The following is an 11,585-nucleotide window of genomic DNA, read 5'->3' on the forward strand; positions in this document are numbered from 1 at the left end:
TTCTGCCATTAATTTACACTCCCTGCACACACAGCTTCTCTGAAATGTGATTTTATTTCAATTCAACTTAAACTACTCTTTTGCAAAAGTGATATATATTTTTGCAAAGTTGCCTTCTGACCTCTAAAATTTGATAAGCCAAATGAAAATACAGTATTTTAAAATGATATAGTAACAGTAGATAGATAAGCCTCATTAGTCCAACTCAAGTGGATAATGATGTTTTTATTCATGCCAATGGACCAGGAAGACCCTTATAAAATGGGGCAGTTGAAAGAGTAGAGGCAGCGTAGGGCCTGGTTCAAACCATTGGCAAATCTTAGTCTTGGAATAAATTGAAATTGAAAGTACTCCTGGCTTAAACTGGCAAAAGACAATCAGGCCACCTGGTGGGCTAAGAGATCAGATAACCACCTTCTTTCCCCAGCTGAAGGTATTCAAAAAGTAAAATGAGAATTTTAAATGCTCTCATCAAAACTGGGCTAAAGACTCCAGTCAAGTACTGGGTGGGCTCAATTTAGCCAGGGGACCCCCCTCTCAGCTTTCTTCAACCAAAATCTATTTAGTGTACTAAAATGCCTTGCTAACAGAAGCAAGCCCTGGTAAATGAGGCCATAGAGTGCTAAGGTCATTTGTTAAAAAAAAGTTTTTTCTTAAATCTTGGTGGTTTCCAAGATTGGCAAAATACCTCTTGCCACTGGAAAAAGTATGGCCCATATTTATTTTGCCTGCTTTAGGATCTTTTGTGCAAATGTATGCGAGTGTGTGCGTGTGAGTGTGAATATATTCAAGATTAAAACTGTCAATATGATGTCAAAATGGTTGAGTTTAAGTTCAAACTTCAAAAAGGTCATTAAGTTTGGGTGTTTCCAAATGTTTTAAAGGATTTTTGCATTGCTTTAAAGAGGAATTATAGTTTAAACAAAACATTTCTTTAATTTGCAGTAGCAAAATATTGGTATCTTAATACGTTATGCTGTTTGCACTGTAATCAAGTTACCTAGCTTAGCATAAGGCATCAGGAATTTTAAGTTTATTTCCCTCCACTGTTTACAAATTTGGGGATAAATGTCAGAAATGTGAATATTAATGTTTATCACTGTTAAATAACTGCTTCCGGTTTCTCAGTCAGAGATCAAGAGGAAAGGGCAGGAAAACTTAGGATGGGCCTGTGTTCATATCTTCGGGGTTGAGAGGTGAATTGGCAAGGGTGCAGCTTAGCTGGTCCATGCATGGTGAGGCAGGCCCCAGGGGGGAGTCTGCCCATGGTGGAAAAAGGGCAAGCTTGAACAAAGGCAGTTCATCGAGCCCTAAGGATTCGGATGGGTATATGTCCATTCTGTAGGACAGGCCAATGGAGGCCTATTGTTGCTGATCCTTGCTGATCGACATTAAAAACCTGAGGCTAAAATGGTCAATGTGATGATTCGTTTGGTATTTCTAAAACTTCCCGTCAAGATGTAGTAAAAACAGGAGGAATGGACAAATTGAAAGAGGGCACACACAGATTGGCCACAGCTTTAGCTGAAATGAGAGAGGGGTTGTGTTCGCCTCTCTATTTGTGCACACATTAAAAAGCAATTAAAAAGTGAAAAAAAGATGTAGTAAAAATTGGAAAAGCTTTTAAAAGAGGGTTAAAAAGTTTAATTGTATGATATAAGTTGATTTCTATGCTATTTTTCAATTTGGATGTATTTTTTAAGTAAAGATAATAAGTCTGGATCCTTGTGTTTGTAATTCTGGTCCTTGTAATTCTACATAAAGATTCTTGATAATTCTTGATAAGGATTCTTAGAAGGGAACTATGATTACAATACATTATATAATTATAATACATCTGAAATGCAGTTACAGCTTGGCTTGAATTTGAAAGTATTTCCTACTAGGTGATTATTCTTGGTAGCTTAAAATTTTTCTTCTCATACATTTGAAGTCATTCATTCCTTAGTCTTCTCTTTTTAAACATTTTATTTCATTGCAAAAATGATTACAGAGGGTTAACAGTTATAAAAGGTAATGAGTATTATGGGAAATGCCTCAGGGGAGCTAGTGGCTATCGATGTAGAGCCACATATGCTTGGAACTCTGCTACAAACAGCAGAGTCACCACATGCTCTTGGGCAAACCCAATGGGTATTAAGGCCTGAGTCGGCTCTGCCCCAATTCTGTGCCTCCTGGGAAGTCCCTACTCAGAAGAGTCACTATGTAAAGGTGTCTGTTACCGACTGGTTGTTGACTACATCATATACTGGGTGATTCACCTATATAGGCTTTGAAACTGTGCAATAAACTAGATCTGTACCTGGAGTCTTGTCTCTGGAATCTGTCTCACTCAGGGCCCCTACTTCGGTGACTCCACCTCCACTTGTCCCCCAAGCCACTGCCCATTAGTAACTGCAGCAACTGTAACAGAGTATATTTCTTGTCAAACACTGTTATGCCGCACCCTCTTTAATTCCCACTTTTTCTTGCACCTGAGTAGCTTCCCCACAAGTTGTAAAGTTCATTTCCACTAAAATGTCTTATGAGTATCATTGTTGCATTGGTTCACCCTTTGTCCTATGTCTCAGAATTCTTCCTCAAATTAGATAAACATATATGCAACACACAGGGCACCAAATAAATAAATAAACAAACAGCAGTGACAATAGGTGATAAACCAAACAGGAAAAAAATGAAAGGAAATAGACATCACTTTACATAGTACAAAAAAAAAAAACAAAAAAACAGCGAACAAAATGCCCCTTGTTTCTAATCTTAGTGCTTATTTCAAATAGCATCATTTTATATGGTCATCGGTACATAGCTATTGAGCTATTGTGGTCCTCTGTTAGGACTATCCATATACCAATCATTGCAATAGAAGGAAGCCATTGAGTCTGCGTTTCTTTGGTCCTGGCCTACTTCACTTAATAACATTTTTTTCCAAGTCTTTCCATTTCCTTATGAGTTGGGTGATGTCATTCTTTCTGATGGAAACAAAGAATTCCATTGTGTATACATGCCACAATTGCTTGATCCATTCATCATCCACTGAGGAGAATATTGATTGGTTCCATATCTTGGTAATGCTATGGTAAGTAATGCTGCAGTGAACATAGCTGTTTGTGATCATTTGGGTAAATGCCCAGGAGTGGGGTTGCTGGGTCACAGGAGAGCTTTCTGTTTAGACTTTTGAGGAATCTCCATAGTGCTTTCCAGAGTGGCTGAACAAGTTTGCACTCCCACCAACAGTGTAGAAGCTTTCCCTTTTTTTTTTTTGGCCAGTCCTGGGGCTTGGACTCAGGGCCTGAGCACTGTCCCTGGCTTCTTCTTGCTCAAGGCTAGCACTCTGCCACTTGAGCCACAGCGCCACTTCTGGCCATTTTTTGTATATGTGGTGCTGGGGAATCGAACCCAGGGCCTCATGTATATGAAGCAGGCACTCTTGCCACTAGGCCATATCCCCAGCCCCGAAGCTTTCCCTTTTGACCACACCCCTGCCAGCATCTATTATTATTTGTGTTCTTCATAATGGCCTTTGTAACTGGGGTAAGGTGGAATCTCAATGTAGTTTTGATTTGCATTTGTTTTATAGCCAGAGATGTAGACCATTTCTTCATGTGACTACCGGATACTCCTATTTTCTCTCCAGGGAAATCTCTTCTGGGGTCGCGGGAAGCACCCACCACCACAGCATTGCTGCTACCACTTCTGCCACAGCCTCCTCCTCCAGAGCCACATCAGAACTGAAGAGAGGAAGGGGAGGAAACCAGCAGAGCCACCCCCCGACCCCTACCCCCGACCTCACTCCTGACCCAAGGAAGACAGGGAGAGCTTGCTCAGTTGCAGTATCCTCCAGGGCAGGTAGGCACCATACCTCCTGCCAATGAGAGGCCATGGGTACCAACTTGACGGGAGGCATCCAGCCGCCACCAGAACCTCAAAACGCCAGAATGAGGAAGAAGTTGCCTCACCACCCGGGCCGGTGCAGCTGGACCTAGCAGCAGAACCCATGGGGTTGGCCAAGCAGACATTTAGCAAATGAGTCAGTGAGTGACTGACTGACTGATAGACTGACTGAGTGCCTCTCTCGAATGGCTCTAGTGGAGTTTCGAAATGCTGGAGGTGCAAGCGCATGGAGAAGATGAGAGCTGTGAGGCCCCCCCAATCCCCTAGCTGGGAAGGGAAACAGCTGTGGCTTGAGTGCAGAGTCACCAGGCCTGACTTAACTACTTATGAAATATTTTTATTGTTTGCAAGTTTACTAATGATGTGACTGTCCTGGAAAATAAATTCCAGTTTTGTTTTTTTTTAATCTTATGGAATTTTACGTATTCTTCTAGGACTAGATAGTTTGAAAGGACTACAACCCACAAAATTACGTGTGGAACCTGTCCTGCTGAGTAGTGTAAGCATGAGACTAAAGCAGCAGCAAGGAAAGGAAACAAAATCAGATGCCCCAGCTCTGAGGTGGTGCATGGAAGCTTCTGTAGTGGACAGTGCGCCTCTCCACTTGAGGTAGGGGAATAGGGACAAATGTACAAGAAAGTTGGAAAGCTTTGGGTTTCTGCATGCCCACCACCACAAATGTGTAAGCAGTAGGCCAGGGAAACTTCTAATGGGTGATTTAAAAGCTGTTTTTTTTTAAATTAAATTAAAATGCTGCAGGAAATGTGGATGGAAAGGGAGAGGACAGGATGCTGCAAAAGTTGCCCCTGACCCTATTTCCTTCCACCTAAAGTTCCAAGAGCAAGGCTGAGCATTCTGCTTAATTGCCCTAGTCTTGACTGTCTGTATGTGACCATCATCCCAAATTACATTCACAAGGAATCAGATCAACAGTCAATGACAGCAGAATCGTCTGTTTTATCTTTTTGCTTTTGGCAGACTTCCAATATTGTTCCTGCTTTGACTGAGGAGAAATTAAAGGAGTAAGACACAAATTTAGACTTTTGTGAAGCTGAGCATCACATAGATTAACATTGTGAGCTTTGAATGGAAGGAATGCACCCAGAAGAACTGTGTCACCAGTGGACACCTCCAAAATATATGCCCAACAAGAGTTTTTCAAAGGCATGTAATTGTACTTTTTCTAGGAATAGAAATTTTTGAAGGACTGGAATTCTCAGAATTCTCAGATTTGGGGCATGGGCACTGTCCCTGGCTTCATTTTGCTCAAGGTTAGCTCTGTACCACTTGAGGCCCAGGGCGACTTGTGCCTTTTTTCTGTTTATGTGGTGTTGAGGAATTGAACGCAGGGCTGCATGCATGCATGGCAAGCATTCTACCACTACGCCAAGTTCCCAGCCCCAACATAGAACTTTTTAAAGAGGAAAGTGAAAGGAATTGTGACTAAGAAGAATAGCAATGCAGAGACAGTTAGATAATCTAATTTAAAATTTAGAAAAGCATCCATAAACCAGATATATAGGAAGCTGAGGTCTGGTGATTAGGGTTTAAAGCCAATCTAGACAGGAAAGCTAAGAGAACCTTATTTCCACTTAAGCATCAGAGAGGCCAAAGTGGAGCTGTGCTTCAAGGATTAAAGCACTAGCCTTGAGCATGAAATGACAGGGACAGTACCCAGGCTTTAAATTCAAGACTCAGGACTCAAAATAAAGAAAAAAATTTAGGGAAGTGAGTTAGAAAGCACAATTGGAAAATGAGTAACAGTGAAATAGTCTAGTGGAAATGATTTATAAAGTGCAGATTAAAAAGAAAGAAACAAAATACATAGAATGAATTTCAGAGTTACATTGTTCTTATTGTAACTTGTGATTGTACCATTACTAGAGAAATGAGTAAGTGTCACTTAGGCATTGAATTGATGCTAACCATACAAACTTATATCAGATGGAAAAAAACAAAATGCAAATTTAGTCTCAACCTTGCATATATTTGATTGTACAGGTAAGTTTCATGTTTAATCTCTCCCAGTGTGCATTTTGTCCCTAAAGTTGTGCAGAACATTTTCTATCTGGCCTCAACAAGATGATGTAACACTTGGGGGCAAAGATGCAGCCCAGGAGCCCTGCCTGTGGAGGTCAAGATGTAGAAGACCTCCCCAGCCACCATTAGCTTCCCTTTGGTACTGGGGTTGGCAGGCAAAGTGAGCCAGGCACTGCAGAACACCAGCATGCTAAAAGTCAGGAACTTGGATTCCTTGAAGGTGTCAGTCAGGTTTCTGGCCAGGAAAGCCACAGTGAAGTTGGCCAGGGCCAGGAAAAGCAGGTATCCCAAGACACAGTAGAAAGCAATGAGGGAGCCCTTGTTACACAGAATGATGATGTGACCATGTTCTAAGTGTGTATCTGTGTCAATGAAGGGAGGTGAAGTTCCTAGTCAGAAAACACAGTCACCTGGATCAGAGTACAGATGGTAATGATGAAGTTAGGAGCCCCTGACACCAGCAGCCATCTCATTCTTCTCCCTGGGAAAGTGATCTTGAAGGCCAGAACCACAGTAACTGTTTTGTCCAAGATACAGTGAATGCAACTCCAAATGTGGCTTCTTGCAGAATGCAGCAAACTGTGTTGGGATGGCCAATAAAGGGAAAGGGACAGAGAAGGCAGAAGATGAGGGAGATGAACAAGATCTACCGGAGTGCCTGGTTATTAGCCTTGACAATATGGTTGCTCTGATGTTTCACAAAGACTCAAAGAACCACTGCTGTGAGTGTTGATAAAGAGCCATGCAGTCCAAGGGTATCACTAGGGTTTCTCCATAATCAAGAAACTTGCAGCTGTTTGGAGGCATTGGCTTCTCTGTGTGTTGGCAAACATGATATAGGCACTTCAAACACTGCTCCATCTCTGCTGAGGAACTCAAATAACCATTAGGTCCTTTTCAGTACTGAAAGGGAAATAACAAAAGTATACATAGAAATCATTCCATCCTATCAATGCTTATCATAAAGTAAATATTACCACACTTATTCAGTATTATTTTATATCTTCATGTTATCCTAACCCACATTCTCACATTTTCTTTTTTGACCAACAGTGAATATCAAACATATTATTTATTGCCCTTTCTAATATTCTAATACAATTTTTCTATACCATGTCATGCTGCCATAATTTTCTTACCTTGTCTGTACTAGTCAAACCACTCATCCAAAATTGTGCATAGTAAGATTGCAACTCTCTAAATGTCTCTGTGAAAAATAAATTAGAGCCCTGTAGCCCTTCTTGCCATTGTTATATTTGTCTCACCTATTTACCTGGAAGGGGCTGGTCAATTGAAAATCAAATCAATTTTTGAAGGCCTCATCTTATGCTATGAAAAAAAAAGTGTGCCTGCTTCTTCCACAGAACTCAACCCACAGCACTTGCTCTGTTGAAAGAACATTATTGGGGAGTAGGATATAAAGTTATGGAAGACTTTCTTTTTTTTTCTTATTTATTGTAAAAGTGATGTACAGGGACGTTACAGTTTCATACATTAGGCCTTGGGTAAATTTCTTGTATTGTTTGTTACCTCCTCCCTCATACCCTCCTCCTCCCTCCCCTTTTCCCTCCCCCCCATGAGTTTTCAGTTAGTTTACAGCAAACAGCTTTGCAAGTATTGCTTTTGTAGTCATTTGTCTTTTTATCCTTTGTCTCTCGATTTTGATATCCCCTTTCACTTTGCCAGTTCTAATACCAGTATATACAGTTTCCAAAGTACTCAGATAAGATACAGTGATAGTGCAGGTACAACCACAGAAGGGGATATAAGAGTATCATCAACAAGAGAAGCTACGGTTTCACATGGCATGGGGAAAGTAATTACAACAGGGATATAACAGTCATTTCCATAACATGGGGTTCATTTCACTTAGCATTATCTTATGCATTCATAAGGGCATAGCTATTAGGCTCTTGTAATCCTCTCCTGTGACTAGCCTAAACCTGTGCTAATTATTCTCTAGGAGGAAGAACATAGAGTCCATGTTTCTTTGGGTCTGGCTCACTTCACTTAGTATAATTTTTTCCAAGTCCTTCCCTTTCCTTATGAATGGGGCAATGTCATTCTTTCTGATAGAGACATAAAATTCCACTGTGTATATGCACCACATTTTCCTGATCCATTTGTCTACTGAGGGGCATCTGGTTTGGTTCCATATTTAACAATGACAAATTATGCCGCTATAAACATTGTTGTGCTGGTGGCTTTAGTGTGTTCTTGTTTGCGGTCTTTTGGGTAGATGCCCAAAAGTGGAGCTTCTGAGTCATAGGGGAGCTCTACATTTACCCTTCTGAGGTATCTCCATACCGTTTTCCAGAGTGGCTAAACCAGTTTACATTCCCACCAACAATGAAGTAGGGTTCCCTTTTGGCCACATCCCCTCCAACATTTGTTGTTGTTAGTTTTCTTGATATATGACATTCTTACTGGGGTGAGGTGCAATCTCAATGTTGTTTTGATTTGCATTTCTTTTATGGCCAGTGAGGTAGAGAACTTTTTCATATGTCTCTTGGCCATTCTATTTTCCTCATCAGAGAAGTATCTTCTTAAGACTTTAGCCCACTTGTTGAGGGTGCTGTTGGTTCTTTGAGGGTTTTTTTCTTATTTATTGTCAAAGTGATGTACAGAGAGGTTACAGTTTTATATGTTAGGCATTGGATACATTTCTTGTACTGTTTTGGAGGAATTTAATTTTTTTAGTTCTGCATATATTATAGATATGAAGCCTTTGTCTGTTGTATGGCCGGTAAAGATCTTTTCCCAATCTGTGGGCTTTTGGTTTATCTTGCGAGCTATGCCTTTGCCCTACAGATGCTCTGCAGTTTGATGCAGTCCCATTTGTTCATCCTTTCTTTGATTTGTAGCATTTCTGGTTCTTTGTTAAGGAAGTTCTATCCTGTGCCAAGGAGCCCAAGTATTTCTCCTATTCTTTCTTTTAGTGTTTTCAGGGTATCTATTTTAATTTCAAGGTCTTTTATCCATTTGGAATTAATTTTGGTGCAGGGTCATATATAAGGATTTAGTTTTAGTTTGTTGCAGGTGTTGAACCTCTTGTGCCAACACCATTTGTTAAAGAGGCTATCTTTCTTCCATCCTATTTTTTTTAGCTCCTTTATCAAAGATTAAGTAGGCATAGTTCTGTGGGTTCATTTCCGGGTCTTCAATTCTGTTCCATTGGTCTTCAGGACTGTTCCGGTGCCAATACCAAGCTGTTTTTTTTTTAGTACAGCTTTATAATACAGCTTGAAGTTTGGTATTGTAATTCCTCCAGCACTGTTCTTTCTGCTTAGGATTGTTTTTGCTATTCTGGGTCTTTTATTGTTCCGTATGAATTTCTGGATTGCTTCCTCTATTTCATTAAAAAAAACGTTGTTGGGATATTAATGGGTATTGCATTGAATTTGTAGATAGCCTTTGGCAATACTGCCATTTTGACTATATTAATCTTCCCAATCCAGGAGCATGGGAGGTTTTTCCATTTCCATAGTTCTGCCTTAATTTCATTTTTCATGTTTTTAAAGTTCTCATCATAGAGGTCTTTTACTTCTTAGGTTAAGGTTATTCCTAACTATTTTATGTTTTTTGAGGCTATTACAAAAGGAGTTGCTTTCCTGATTTCAGCCTTGGTCTTCATTATTGGAGGGAATGTAAACTGGTTCAGCTACTCTGGCAAGCCGTATGGGGATTCCTCAGAAGGCTAAACATAGACCTCCCCTATGACCCAGTAGCCCACTTTTGGGCATCTACCCCAAAGACCACAAACACGAATACACTAATGCCACCAGCACAACAATATTCATCGCAGCACAATTTGTCATAGCTAAAATATGGAATCAACCCAGATGCCCCTCAGAAGACGAATGGATCAGGAAAATGTGGTACATATACACAATGGAATTTTATACCTCTATGAGAAAGAATGACATTCCCCCATTTGTAAGGAAATGGAAAGACATGGAAAAATTTATACTAAGTGAAATGAGCCAGCCCCAAATGAACAAGGACTCTATGGTCTCCCTCCTAAGGAATAATTAGCACAGGTTTAGGCTAGTCACAGCAGAGAATGACAAGAGCCTGATAGCTATGCCCCTATGAATGCATAAGATAATGCTAAGTTAAATGAACTCCATGTTATGGAAATGAGTGATTTATCACTGCTGTAATTACTTTCAACATGCCATGTGAAACCATAGCTTCTATTGTTGATGATTCTCTTGTAACCCCTTCCTGTGGTTGTACCTGCACCATCATTGTATCTTATCCGAGTACATTGGAAACTGTGTATACTGGTATTAGAACTAGGAAAGTGAAAGGGAATACCAAAATCGAGAGACACAGGATAAAAAGACAAACGACTACAAAAGCAATACTTGCAAAGCTGTTTGGTGTAAACCAATTGAACAACTCATGGGGGAGAGGGAAATTCGGAGGGGAGAGGGGGGAATGAGGGAAGAGGTAACAAACAGTAAGATAAATGTATCCAGTGTCTAACGTATGAAATGGTAACCCCTTTGTACATCACTTTGACAATAAGAGAAAATTAAAAACAGAGCTTTGGAAGGGGCCTTCTTGGAAGGCAAGGACATTGCTCTTCCATGGTAGCTTCAGGCAGGGCCTAGGCAGGCAGTGGGGCAGCCATATTCCTAGCCCCAAGTTATCTTATCTCATTTCCTCCCAACTGAAATTGTTCCTTTATTAAGTGAAGTAAGTACATGAATGAATATCTCCTATATTGCCTGTAAGCTTACCACATCTCAATTTCACTAGTCTACCTAGTGACTTCATTTCTCCTAAAATGACTTTATGACCATAATTTAATTAAGTTAATTAATTAATTAAAATTTGCCATTCCTGGGGCTTGAACTGTCAGACTAGGCACTGTCCCTGAGCTTCTTTTGCTCAAGGCTAGCTCTCTACCACTTGAGCCACAGTGCTACTTCTGGCATTTTCAGTGTAAGCGGTACTGAGAAATCAAACCCAGGGCTTCGTGCATGGTAGGCAAGCACTCTACCACTAAGCCACATCCCCAGCCCCCTTTCTTCCTTTCTGTCTCATGGTCTGTCCCCTCCTCCCCCACACCTGCCCATCAGACAAATTGCTTTTGCATCCCAGAATTGTGTGTGTGCATGTCTGTGTGTGTGTGTGTGTGTGTGTGTGTGTGTGCGCACATGTGCCAGAACTGGGGTTTGAACCCAGAGGCTGGTCATTCTCTTTTAGCTTTTTCCCTCAAGGCTGGTGCTTTACCAGTTGAACCACAGCTCCACTTCTTGGCCTATTAGCTGGTTCCTGGGAGATAAGAGATAAGGGCAGAGTTTCCTGCATCATCTTGCTTTGAACCACACTCAGACCTTAGCCTCCTGGGGAGCTTGGATGACAGGCTTGAGCCACTGACACCCAGTTCAGAGCTTTGTTATTGTTGCTATTATTGTCTTATTTTTTCCCCTAATGTGAGTGAACCAAAAATCTTGTCTAGAGTTTTGTGGTGTGTTTTTGTTTTTGGTTGGTTGTGGGACTTGAACTCGGCCTCAATGCTGTCCATGAGCTCTTTCACTCAAGGCTAGCACTCTACCACTTTGAGCCACTGTTCCACTTCTAGTTTCCTGGTGGCTCATTGGAGACAAGGTTCTCACAGACGTTTTTGTCCAGGCTGACTT

Source organism: Perognathus longimembris, unplaced genomic scaffold (assembly GCF_023159225.1).
Source record: "Perognathus longimembris pacificus isolate PPM17 unplaced genomic scaffold, ASM2315922v1 HiC_scaffold_5933, whole genome shotgun sequence".
NCBI classification, from domain to species: domain Eukaryota; kingdom Metazoa; phylum Chordata; class Mammalia; order Rodentia; family Heteromyidae; genus Perognathus; species Perognathus longimembris.